At 40.7% G+C, this 14,519-nt stretch overlaps 1 protein-coding gene across 8 annotated transcripts in view; it reads left to right on the forward strand.

Annotated features, from left to right (window-relative positions):
- LOC134528097 (focal adhesion kinase 1) overlaps positions 1-14,519 on the forward strand; it is a 386,174-nt gene that overhangs the window by 275,816 nt on the left and 95,839 nt on the right. The window lies entirely within an intron of this gene.

A 14,519-nucleotide genomic window follows, 5' to 3' on the forward strand; every position in this document is an offset into this window, starting at 1 on the left:
GTATTTTAACAAGCACCTACACAGTGCACTCGAATGAGCAACGAAATTTTGTCTTCGAAAGATGGTTTGGACTGATCCGTTGGTAGTTGGTGGCTTTTTTTTTTTTTTTAAGGTGTTTTTTAATTAATTATGTAAGAAATCTTTGAGATGTGTAAAAAGAATTTTTTTTCTAAAACTAATGCTAAATTTGAATTAAACATATTTTTCTCAAACAAGTCAATTAAAAAAATTAACATAGATGGCAGTTGTAAGGGTGTGTATGAATTGGCAAGAAAAATTAGATACGACTCGTGAATATTTTTTTTTTGTTTGACGCTCTGCTAAAACCTGCGTGTTCACAATATTTGTATTTTGCTGTCGCATCACTTCCTTCGCACTGTTGTGGTTCCAGCGTTGAAGACTATAGTGGACTCATTACGTCACCCCGTCATGACACGATGGCTTAATTAACTATTTATGCATTGCAAATCACTTTTCACTGTTTGATTTTTTCGTTAGATGTACTCTGCAAGTTATCTGCTAATTATAAAAAAAGTCAATTTTCTTTATTCAAATTTGTGTTTCCATATCCTGGGTAATGCATACAACTTTATACTTACAGTTGCGTTCTCCAAATATCTGTAGTTGGCAATAAACCAAAAATCCGACATTGCTGGCGAAGTCGGGCCCTAAGCCTGGATGCGGTGGTCTAGCCGGAGCTGTTTTGAGTGTCATTTGTCTAGGAGCGTGGAAGTGGTAGGGGTGACACTGGCTATGCATCAAGACACCGCGACGCCCTTAAACGTGCCCGCATACCGACTAGCAGTATATTCGCCGAAAGGTGCCTTTTCGCCTCTAAAATGTCCGACGTCAAACTGCGCCCCTTTTTTTATCAAAGTTACGAATTCTCGCAGAATAATAATAATAATTCACTTAATAAAATTCCTAACACTGACAGAAAAAACACAGTTTAAACCGGTAGATCTAGAAGCATGAAATTTCGCACATGAGTTCTTTATATAACTTAAGTGAGTACTAAGAAATTATTGTTGAAAATTCTTCCCCTAATGTGTGAAAAGGGGTGGTAAAATATGCGTGAAGTTAAATACCATTCAATGATTCACTTATCACGAATTCTCTGGAACTGTAACAACCTACAGACTTGAAATATGACATGTATATTCCAGCTCTAAAAAGGGGGGGGGGGGGGAACCTTCCGGGGGCATTATAGATCAAAACCTTTTAAGTATACTTTTGAAGTATAATTGACTGGATGTGTAAGGCCTGGGTATCGCCAGGTACTTCAGCTAGTATACTTAATAAAACTATAACACTGACTGACAGATGACGCAAAGCTTAAACCGGTGGCATGGAATTTTGCAAATGAGTTCCTTATATAACGTAGTTGAGCGCTAAAAATGTATTTTTGAAAATTTTATCTCCTACGGGGTTTTAATAGGGGATGAAAGTTTGTATGGAAGTTGTCATTTTTGAAGTTATAAACATGTAAATCGGTGTTTGGGCTTGTGTTTATAAATAAAAGTCAGAAATGAGGATAAAATACTTTCCCATCGGGCTCATGGCTAATAATTGCTAATAATTGTGTACGTGTGTGTATGCGCGCGCTTTTTTTTTCTTTTTTTTTTTCATCCAACAGCTGGGGGCCATTTATACAATGACACGTGCAAATAAAATTACTTATGACACAGTTTCACAAAATACACACTGTTCGTAAGAATATAAAGATACGTACAGTGACAATTTATGGACAATATTACACACACGTAATAATAATTTTTACTAGTGATGTTTGTAGGTCCGTGTTGTGTTGAGTTTTTAATGCTGGTCCTCAGTTCGGCTCGGTAAGCCGATATCGTTTTTGAAACAGGTTCCCGCACTGGAGTGGTGCCTCGATCGGTGTAGGGTTCCTGCTGTCAGCTGACCAGCGCGGGAACGCGACCCCGCGGGCTGGGAACGCGAGAAGGGCGTGAGCGGCCTGCTCCCGGTGTTGTATCGGCGACTCTCTCTTACAGGCTGCCAGGGATGGGCCAGTCAAACCCTCTACAACACCATCACATCCTTACCTCCTTTCCTTCGCATTCGTATGATTGTATGTTCGAGGAAAAATATTGTAATGCTAGAGGGTGTAAAGTAAATGATAAATTTCAACACTGATAACCTCTGAATTTCACTAGGTCATTTATTTTCTTCATGCCTATCTTATTACCATTTCCCCAGGATATTTTAATGTTAACATGAATAAAATTACGATATGTATTTATTATGAAAACTTGAGTTGTGAAACAACCATTCAAAGGATAGAAAGTTTCTATACCGTAGTTATTATTTTTAGTTTACTATACATTATTTTATTTTTGCCACTTGATACCTACATAGGTTCGGATGCGAGTTAACCTCTGGTATTTGAGTTCGAGATTCGGATTCGAGACAGTTGGGATTTGTTCCATCACTTGTTATAAGTCAATTTTTTTACTTGTACCTCCTTCCCTGTAGGGAATGGAGGAATTATAGACCTATTCTATTAAAACCCAGTATTATGTCCTAAACTCTTTATTGCTGTCTTATGCTACATAGACTACATTAGCAGACGGTTGACTTAGTCCCATTTCGGCTAACTTGTTACTTATAGGCCTACTCATCCTTTTTTTATTTCTAACAGCCAAGAATTTATAGACTCTGCTCATCCTCGATGTAGCTCAGTTCAGTCTAGATAAATGTGATTCCATAGTGTTCTTATGCTAAGTGTATTTGAATATTAGGCCTTAATTGTCATTCTATTCACAAGCTGTATCTAAGTAATGGAGACTAAATAAAAAAAAACAATAAATATGACATTTTACTTATCTATTAAGTTTTGCCAAGTTAAAAATGAAACAATTTTGAGCATATTTTTGTGCGTGACTCATAAGTAGAAATGAGCGAATTTGGCGTTTTTATTTGGTGATAGTATAACATTAATACTATTATAGATTTCAATAGCATTTTCATTGGATCCTTGGCAGTTTTACACGCCCTGGAGGACATGAAGCAAATGTAGTACGAAAACCGGAATGATTAAACTGCATATGTGTATGCATAGGTATGTATTTGTTTGCGAAATTATTTCGAGACTAGCTAAGATTTAAAGCAACATAGCATCGACAGTATTTCGTGATGTGTTGAATTTATTTTACGTATATTGTTTACCATTGGCACACGAATCACAGGCATTCAGTATGGAAGCAAACGCGTCCTGAATGTCCTGGCCAAATAAGGCAATTGCTTCTCTTGCAGACTCTTACCAATTGCAAGGAAGGACCCGCAGTTACGGGTATACCTTATTGCAGACTAATGATCTTTCAGATTTTTTCGCGAAATATTTCGACACTAGCTATAGTATCGTCTGTGTCACTGGTCAAGTTTCTTTCAGGTAAACATCTACTGTAGCACTTAATTACAATACTTCAGCGCGGAAGCAAAAGCATCCTCAATGGCCCAGTGAAATAACATAATGGCGTCTCTTGCAGTCGTCCGCCAATTACAAGGAAGAATCCGCTGGCGCGGGTAAACGATATTGCGGTTCAATGGACGTTCAGATTTTTTCGCGAAAAATTTCGGCACCTATTCTTGAGTAGAGACCGGAAAACTTCACGGATTCATTTCGTGATATACTAAAATAAATAATGATACGTTTGAACTATTTCTTCTATTGTTTCACTACCAGTCTGAAGAACTCTTGGCCTATTAGTAGGGGAATGCATATTTCGCGAAAAGATTCCTCGGTTAGATGGAAGTTAAATTACTGTAGCATCGTCTGTGTTTCGTGATTGGGTGTCTTTCTTCCAGTTACATGTCGTTAGTTACAACTCCAATCACAGTAATTCATTGCGGAAGCAAACGCGTCTGAGTGGCTCGGTCAAAAAGTCAACGACTTCTCTCGCAGACTGCCGCCAATCACAAGGAAGAAACTGCTGGTGCGCGTATACCTTGTGCAGTCTAATAGGCGTTCAGATTTATTCGCGAAAAATGCCTGCCCCCTACCTATTAGAAACCCTCAATCAAAGAAGCATCGAATCACAAGTTAACCAGTTGAGGTGCCTCACATTTTATCAGCCAATGAACAAGCGACTTTCGCACAAATGTGCTGAGGATCGTGGAGTCTATCCTGGAGGTCATTGAACCCGCAAATTTTTCCAGTCCCTGCTCTTGAGTAATGTCTTCCAGCCATTTCCGATTGTTTATTGTTTTGTATCAGCCAAAAACTATTAATAAGATTTTGAAAAACTAATAACTGCATCGTTTTGCGTATCGTGATCGTTTTTGAGACATTTAAACTGAAATAAATAACAATTGTATTTACTACTATTTACGGATAATTCAGTTGCTGCAATAAAGTTTAGTTTGACTGCTACCATAAGCGAACGCACCGAAGGTGCAACAGGTGTTTTGGCACCATTAATCGACAGGAAAAGAGATTTTTTTTTGGTAGGTAAACTTCGGTAGCAATCACAGACTACCACGCCCTGTCGAGCTATGGCACGCCGAGCAAAGCCTGTGAACTGCAGCTCGGTTGAAGGCGAGGTTCAGTTCCTTGGTCGCTGGTGAGCAGTATGCGTGCGAGGTATAGATAGATGCGGAGAGCGGGAGAGCGAGAGAGAGAATGCACCTGCGTGGGCTGGGCCAACTTCCGCCACGCCTAACGGCGCGTAGGATCGCTGCTTTAGAAAGCTGGGTCACCTCTTCGGGCCAGGAATAGTGCGTGGATTGCCCCGTGTCGTGTGGAGTCTCTGCACAGTTAGGAAGTACACGCCAGTTTCCTAAAGGCGCTTCCCAACGACTGCACTGGAGAAAATTACCAGGGAAAGGAACAGCGTAACAGTTATGCGGTACTAGCTGCAGTATCCGTGCTTCGCAACTGTAATCGGCAGCCAGAAACACACTCGCACTGTTCATTGTGTGTGCCCCTCCTCGTGGGTACGCCACTGCCGGTGCAAAAGCCGTTTGCCATGGATAAGCAGAAGCCCGTGCTATGACAGAAACTTTCGCGAAAGTGCCAACGACAACTGTACAAAGTTTCAAAGCAGTCGGATGAACTATGCGCGAACGCATAGAATACGCATCGAACATTAGTTATTAGATATAAGATTCTTACAACGTGGCAGTCATAGTCGCACTAAGGACTTAAGTATTGAGGATGCTATAACAAGCAGCGCTTCCCCGAGCCCTCCCATGCCACACTACTACCCGAAAATTCTGAGCAAATGTTACGTGCATCGCTAGCAATAAAATGGTTAAAAAAAAAAAAACCTCTTGTGAAGATATAATTATTACTTAAGTTTACCTCCAAAAAGATATATTTTCATTTCCTGTCAATTAATGGTGCCAAAACACCTGTAGCACCTTCGGTGCTTACGCTTATGGTGGCAGTTAAACTAAACTTTATTGCAGCATCTGAATTATCCGTAAATGGTAGTTCATACAATTTTTTTTTTAATTTCATTTTAAATCTCTCGTTACAGACGATCACGATACGCAAAACGATGCAGAATCGGGTCACTAAGACAGTTATCGGCCAAGGCCCATAGTAAAGGAACCATCCCAGCATTTCATGGAAAACCGGAATAAGGATGGTTGCACCGGGATTCGAACACGAGTTCTTTGGAATGCGAGTCCAGAGTGTTACCGCTGCGCCACCGCGATTCAAAGTGAAGTTTCGTTTGTTGCTGGGACAGCTATATGGTATGCATCCAATCCAAATTATTGTTTTTCTTATACCTGTATAAACAGTGGGGTGCATAATTATGGCTTCTCCAGTCAAGTATTTTCTTCTCAGCGAACGGTGAACGGACGGCCGAAGACAAAAGCAAGTGGCGGATCTGGTCTTTGCGGGGCCCTGGGCTTTTAATATTTATGGAGGCTCTCTCTCTCTCTCCCCCCCCCCCCCCAGAAAATTTGAAAAATTAACTCTTTCAAAATAAATTTTAGGCCAATTAGGAACTTAAATTTCGACGGTGGTTCTGCTAATCGATCTTAAAGAAATGTTTATATTATTTCCTGATAAATTATCTTCGGGTCAGTTTTATAAATCTCAACTGTCAAATTCCTATGTAATCGCGTAATTACACGTTGGAATAGTTTTTTTAAAAAATACGGAATCATGAACTGAAATTTGTAATGACCTTTTCCCATCAGAGTCCATATTTTTAAAAAAGAAGACTAGACAAGCACGTAAAGTAAACACATCGGCACGAGGCCCCGCCTGCCTTGGAACCGCCCGTGGACAAGAGCGCTCGCGGTCTGGATCTTGTTTACACGTGCTGCCGTCTGGGGGCGACCCACTGAGCGAACTGGACCGTGCCGCAGCTGTGTCTGGTCCGGAATAGAACAGGGAAGTGACCAGGTTCGCGCTCCCCTCGGCGTCGGAATCCAGCGGATAGGTTGACAATTCAGGATGAACATGGTTGCGTTTGGTGACGCAAAAAAAATTATCTTAACTTACAAGCGTCCGGGTAATCAGGGGTGTATTTGTGTTTGGTGAGGCGTTATTGTTAAGTGAAACACTCGCTGGTGCTTCTAGCGTGGAATCGCCTCTAAACGCAAAGCTGTGGACATTGTGCAGAGCTTCAGAAGAAACTACGTGATTTGAAAACTGCTCAAGATGTCGTAGTGGTGTCTGTTTACGAGAAACATTTAAGAGCACGTTGAGGGCGCATGGGTAATTCTATTTCCGTATTTCTTTTTTTAAACTGTATTTTCTTAGGAGAGTAAAATGGGGTAAAAAGGCGTTTTTTTTCGGTGTTTTTTTATTAGAAATAAAACACTTGGTACAGATTCTAAAAAAATCACCCGAAGGCCCTGCATTATACTTTTATCTTCCTTTCTCCGTCACCTAGTAATATGTTTATCGCTCATATTTCATAGTGGTACTATGCACGATGAGAAGACAGCGCGCTAGTTCAGAGCTAACACCGCGATAGAAGCACCAGCGAGCTTCGCACTTATCATCCCACCTCACTAACACAAATACACCCTTGACTAGGCGGGCCCCTTGGCGAAAAATGAGAGTCTCGATAATGTTAAATTGAACAAGTTTTTCCATCACTGCATAGCTCTATACTATCATTAAATTATTTCTTTGAAATAATTGCTGTTTCTTTCGCCCTTATTCCGATAAAAGTTTGTGACGTGTTGCTACCTCCACATTTTTCAATGAAATAATTTTACGACAGCATCAACAACTTTATCCAGACTATTATGTGTATCATCGTCAGTGTTTCGTCTCTTATTTACAGTAAACCACTTCGAAAGCACGTTAGATTATAGGTTGTGTTATGTCTAAACTTATTTTGTCGTGAGCTGATGGTAGTTCCCGAAACGTCGCAACTATATTTTTCGTAGGTAGCCTACTGTGATCTCTGTGCTGCCATCGTTGTGTTTTCGAATGTCTACGTTGTCCAAGGTGTTTTTGCTCTTGTATTAACTGTTCTTGTTGCACCTGTTTCGTCGTAGTCAGCTCACTGTATTCGCCTGTGCTGTAATTTTTTTTTCTGGCTACAGTCCTTACACGGAATTCTCTGTGCTGTCTAGACATTTGACATTTGACATTTGCCATCAGCTAATGTTTGCTTGTTCTCCGTGAGTTCATGTACTCGTTTTTTGTTGTCCATTCTTGAGGTTTTTCTATGACATACAGCAATGAAGCTTGTTTTAAATTAAGTATCAACACTATCAACAGCCAGTATATATCATTAAACTGCTTTTATTCGATCCGCGACTCGTGAGATGCATGCCACGTGCGTGCCGCTCGCGGCGTGTGGGTCGCACGGACGTGGTTGCCATCAGGCTTGTGGCCGTGGTTGTGTGGTTGTGTGGTTGTGATCGTCAAGGCCCACCACGACGGGCCATCAAACAGCGAGCTGACGTCAGGACTACCACGTGTTTGCCATCAGTTCGCACATGTAATTTCTTCTATGTATATTTTAAACGACTTACACCACGAGGAATTTATACTGTGTAATAATAAACCTGATCCGGGGTAAAAACGTCTGTACATTCCATTAAAGTATGAAAAATAACTATAGGAAACTGCTATTTACATTAAATTAAATAAGAATACGTATATATGTTTTGATGGTAAGGAATTTCGCTAACTTACACAAGGTTATATATTACGACATTCCAATCGTAATGGGGACGAAAGGGAGTGACTATGGTTTTACGGAATAAAAAAATAAACTTAGAAGTTAATCAGGTGGAAGTTAATATATTATGTATGAATTGTAAATAAACAAAAATTGCAAAATAATTAATTTTTTTACAATTTTCACTAAGTAGTGAGAATATATGGTTCGAATATATTAAAGCGGAAATTACGACGCTGATAATGTTTTCAAAATTCGCTCGCTAAGTGGTTAAAAAAAAAGTAACTGTGGTTCTATAACTAAAAAAATCGTATCTTCGGAGTTAAATAAACCGAAAACTGACGTCATTACGAATAACTTTTACGTGTTCACACATACAGTTTCCCGAGATTCAGAATAAACCACGGGATTTTAAAAAAAATACTCAAGATATCCGAGTGGTGTCTGTCCACAAGCATTTCAGAACGCGCCGAGGGCCGATGACTAGTTCTGTTTCCGTATTTCATTTTTAAGTTGTTTTTTTAGGCTAAAACCCGTGCTATCAGAATATTTTTTAGGCATGAAACTGCCGGTACAGATTCTTGAAAGCACAATTCATCTTCATCTTCCCGCCATATAATTTGATTGCTGCCGTTCAGATCTCATAGTTGCGCTTGGAGGAGGCACGCCGTGCTAGAAGCACCACTGACGAGGCCCAGACGGGGCCCGGCGCTGCGACGGACGGCTATAAGACCGCGAGCTGTCGCGTGCTCTTCGGCCGGTGGGCGGACCGGCGGGGTTTTCGCGCGCTCGGGTGTTCCCGTGGGCGATCTGGCGGCGCCGGCCGTATCTTCGTTTGTTTCATTTCCCTCGCCTAACTCCCGCCAAGGGCACTGGGTCGGGAGGGGTCCGGGTTAGGGACTCCGTCTGTGCTAGTGAGGCGGGTTCATAAGAGCGACGCTCGCTGGTATTTACAGCGCGGTATCGCCTCTAAGCGCAAGGCTGCGGACGGTGTGCAGAGCTTCAGATGAAACTACGTGATTTGAAAACTGCTCAAGATAGCCTAGTGGTGTCTGTTTACGAAAAGCATTTAAGTACACTTTGTGGGCGGATGGGTAGTTCTGTTTCCGTATTTCGTTTTTATATTGTATTTTTTTTAGGAGAGTAAAAACGTCTAAAAGGCGTGTTTTCGTTATTTTCATTAGTCATGAAACACCCGGTACATATTCTTAAAATCACCCTAGGGTCCTGCATCGTACTTTTATCTTCATTTCTCCATCATCTAAAGTTATGTGTATCACTCGTATTTCATAGTTGTCCTACGCACGACGAGAAGACTGCGCGATAGTTCAGAGCCAGCACCGCGCTAGAAGCACCAGCAAGTGTCACACTTATCCCACCTCTCTAACACAAGTACACCCTTGACGAAAAATGAGTGTCTGGAGAGTAATTAGCCTCTAAGCGCAAGGCTCTGAACTGGCGCGCGGTCTTCTCGTCGTCACAGGATAACTGTGGAGTGTGAGCGGTGACCGTAACATTATATGGAGGAAAAATGAAGACAAAGGTGTAATGCAAGGCCCTTAAAAAGTGCTTTAAATATTATGTACAAGATTTTTACGCCTAAATAATTACACTAAAACACGCGTTTTAGCCACTATAAAAAATACAGTTTAAAAACTTAATCCGAAATCAAAAGAACTATTCGGCCCTCGGCGAATTCTTAACGCTTTTCGTAAGCAGACTCCACTCGGATGTCTTGAGCAGTTTTAAAAGCGCGTTGTTTTGCGTGAAGCTCTGCGCACCGTGTGTGTGCCCGGGTAGGCGGCGCCCTTGACCGAAGCCTGCGCGCCTTATCATAAGGGATTTCAGTCATGCAGGAAGAGTCGCATGCATCATGTGCTTTGTTCGGGGATTGGCTAGTTATGGCAGTGGTTTATGCTACGACTTACTTCCCGTATCTTAACTTAAGGTTAGAGGTAAAACCTGCATAGACTCGTGAACCACCCTGGGCTCTTTCATACGGGGTGCAGGTAGTCATGCATTAAAACAGCAGGTTAAGTAAGGAACAAAAGCGGATGGTCCAGAAGAAGAGTTGGGCCGGGCAGAAGTGTTTTTGCCATGCGTTGTTTGGGTACTTGGACACGTGGTCCGCATCTGGACTTGGTATAACCAGGGCGCATGCGTCACCCACCCGGCCGCCAGTCGCCTCCTGAAACTTACAAATAATGAAGAGAATTATTGTGTAGTGAAATTTAAATTAACTGTTTCCTAAAGTTGGTTGACGTATAAATAATGAGATCGCGAGCCGGTGCGTGGGGCCACACTCCAGAAGGGGGAGCTGCAGGTTGTCTTGTCGCCAGCGAGTGTTGTCGTCGCTCCACGCCGCCCCTCTTTTCCCCGTAAGGGTCCGGCCCCCCTCGAGGTGGTGGCAGTCGAGACTAGGATGAGTCTGAATTCCACCGACAAACCTCGCTAGCAAGTTCAGTACGACAAAACAAGTTGAAAACATTTACCCATCTTACGGTCTGGGATTTTTCCCAAGGTTGATATACAGTGAAGTTGGAGCTAAACAACATTTTGATTGCAATGAATACAGATGACAAAGATTTTAAGATTGAACACCGAACGTCTAGTAAATTTTTGATATATTACAGCCGCTATAAGACTGGCCGCTGTCGTAAAATGATTTCATTGTAATTAGTTGGGAGTAACACCATTATATGTGTGTACGCACATGTTGTTTGTCCCCGATAATTACAATGAAATAATTTTACGTTAGTGATAATCTTTGCTGTGCAGGTAGAAATTTTAGCAATTAAACTTCATCCAGACGCTCAATGTCCATTCGGAATATTTCAACTATTATTTGCAATTAAAAGAGTGGTTGTTTCAACTGTTCAAAGCATATACCATTAAGTTGTGTAATTTGTTTTTAATAGAGATGGGCCAATCAAATCCTTAAATACCATCAGATCCTTAGTATTCGAATGACCCGATAGTCGAATAAAAAGATTTGAAGAAAAATATTAAATTTAAAAAAAAAATCAAACCGATAACCTCGGAAGTTTACCAGGTCAATTGTTTTCTTAATAGCTGTCATGTTACCATTCCCCCAATGTACAGTAATTTTAACATGTTATTGTATGAATAAAATTACAATATGTATTGATTCTGAAAACTTAGGTTGGGAAACAACCATTTTGAGGGTAGAATATTTCAGAAACATAGTTTTTTTTTTTTTTTTTTTCCCCACTTGACGATTATATTCGGATTCGAGGGGTATATTCGAGGTTACTCTCTGGTATTCGGATTCGAGAATGTTGGGGTTTGATCAGTCATTAGTTTTCAACTTATAAGTATTTCCGTGATGAACGTGTAGATTGACGGTGGAATGGTGACTCACTGCGTGCAGCACTTGCACTAGATGGTGTCGGAGCCATCGCAGCACTTGCACTAGATGGTCTCGGAGGGGAATCCTTCTTTTCACAGACGAGAGAGCCAAACTCCCGATCGTGCATCTCCGGTTTTTTTTTTTTGTTCATTGTAAATAAATATGGCGGTGTTGATAAAATTATACTAATGGTCAATTAGGTTAGGTTAGCTACATTATAAATACTTCAAAACATTGTGGACGGTTGATTTGGTTAGGATAGCTACATTAAAGGTACGGAAAAGAACATAAACTTCGGGGAACTTCGGGTTTTGGCTCTCTCGTATGTGAAAAGACGGCTTCCCGTCTCGGAGCCATCGGGATGGCCCGGGTGCTGCGGGCAGGCGGGCGACGGGACGTGGGCTCGTTACAGATGCCCGCGGTGTTCGCCCACGGGGTCGCGCCATTCCAGCCCGTTGCGTAATTCAATAACCCGCCCCGACTGTCACGCTGGCGTGGCGGGCGAGCAAGAGGCCGCGTCCAGGGGCTCTTTCTATCTTGTAACAGTGGCTGGCAAGTGCGTGCACGTCGTGTAACATCGCACTCGCAATTACCAGTGACAAATTTTCTGTCGGACCAAACCTCCCGCCGCGCCGCCTCGAATGGTCCACATAAAAAAATTCTGTACTTAAGCGAAAGATTTCCTTTGAAAACCATTTTCCAAGAAATAATACTACAAGACAAATATTTTAACTTTGTACTACACATAGTTATTTTTGGGTACATGAAATTCCTAGATAATACTGAGTATTTCGTATGAAAATAGGCGCGTAATTTTGTATTTTAATTGATGTTTCATTGAAAAATAATTTTTAAACCATGGATGTGACAATCAAACAATCAACAACTTTACCTTATTTTGTTTTACGAGATTTATTTATATCGTTGTTGATACTGGAAAGCTATTCAGCGAACAGTTTACAACCAACTTTTAACTATTGCAGGTACTGGGACAACACAAAGCAAAAATGCCCGGGTAAGAATCCGAACCCAGTATTACTGCGAACAATATTTTGTAGTGTTACAGTGAATAAATTTACAAATATATGTACGATGACATGAATATTTCTGTTCCATTTACAAAAAAAATTACAGAAAATGTGTTCCGTGTTTTCCGCATGTCAAGTGCGTAAATTGGAGTCGTACATACGAAATTAAAAATTTACAGTATGTTGATTTACGCGCCTTTTTCATGTTCCCATATCGGAACTACTAACAAAAGATGTCACCTTTTTCATACATGCCTCTGCGGCTATAGAGTCTCACGCGTCATTGCTTCGTATTTTATTGAAATGTGGAGGATGCCTAGCGCCCCACATCATTTATTTTGGTCTTCCTGCAGAACAGTCAACTACAGCACACACTCCTCAGATCACACCGTGATGACTACGGCGGCCGAATGCACGAAATACGTCCGCGCTCGTAGCGCCGCGTCCACGCATGCGTAACGCAAGCCCGACGCGCGAGTCTTGAACGCGTCCGTTTGGACGAGGGTCGCGCGCGGACACGTCAGTTGTGACGTGGGTGACACGCGTATCGTGACGCGGCGCCCCGCCTCGTCAAAGTACGTCACAGGACACGTCTGGACGTGCATTCGAGACGCTTGCCGCTTTTCGCTACTTTCTGGCAATACACCTGCGTGGTGTGGCCTGGACTTGAGGGGTGACTGCATTTCAGGTGATTGCTCTGTACTGACCTTGAAGAGTTCACATCAGCAAGTAAACTTTTACAATAATCGTATTCCGCCCTCCGTGCATACAACCGTGTCTGCCACCATCTTCTTTGTTTTGTTTTTTTCTTATCGTAGTAAGATGATTATATATATATATATATATGTTGACTTGGAAATTGATTAAATATACCACAATCCCGACGCCTACACTGTTAAACACTTTCACCTTCAATTTACGAAGAACCCTGGTTACAAATTATCCGGGAATCGTCGTAAATGTATCGATATCGTAATTTTCGAAAATCAATGGGCACCAAGCATACTTGCTGTCAACATGAATCCACAAAAATTAATTGGGCATACACATAAAGCATTTGAAAACTTGTTAAGACTACTCCAAAGAAACAATTTATTCCACGTGTGTGTTTATTCTGCTGTTTATACATAACTCGAAAGTCGAAATACGGCGCAGTTTCTACTAAGATTAAACTATCTGAAATAACTAAGAACATTCGGTTAATTTAAGGTCATTTCTTCATTGAAAAGTCCGTAAATTTGCTGTAATTTCTAACGGTGTACATAATGCATTCGTATTCGTGGTATAACGCTTGTCTATAACAAGAAAAATAACTGTGAGCTTGTAGTTCGAGAACCGACTGAGTAAGTATGTGACTCGCGCACTGAGTCCTCGTAGTAAGTGAAACCTCACTATTATTCCTTCTCTTCTTTCCGACAAATATTCCAGGATTATATATATATATATATATATATATATATATATATATATATATATAATCTGGAAAAGTTATTAAATAAGAGTTGGGTGGATTCGCAATGGTTCTAGTTTATTTTTTCTTATAGTAATTTTCTTAAGATTTCAAAACACGTGACTTTGGCGTTGATATTTAATAATTTTGATTTGAAACAGAGAAAATTCGGCGTAATTATTGTGCTTCTATAATTTCATATTTATGCTCTCATCGTCTAAATTGAATTCATAACAATTTTTTTTTTGTTTGGAAAGGGATTTCATCAACATAATTCGAATTTATTTAATAGTTTTAAGAAGCATTAACTCCAGTTTATTTTTCAGTTCTAGCATGAATTAGGAACATGTATTCGTGTGTTTTACAGTTTTGATAACCGTTTGTATTTAGCCTTTGTTATAAACTATTTATTTTTTAGGTTTTAAATTCATTAATCTCTAAACATGTGGTTTTCCAAAAAATGCTGGAAACTTATGTTTTCAAGGATCAAAGATCTGCATCTTACAGAACGTATTTGGTTTCATTTGAATGACATAGCTCTGTCAATTACG

Source organism: Bacillus rossius, chromosome 1 (genome assembly GCF_032445375.1).
Source record: "Bacillus rossius redtenbacheri isolate Brsri chromosome 1, Brsri_v3, whole genome shotgun sequence".
NCBI lineage: Eukaryota > Metazoa > Arthropoda > Insecta > Phasmatodea > Bacillidae > Bacillus > Bacillus rossius.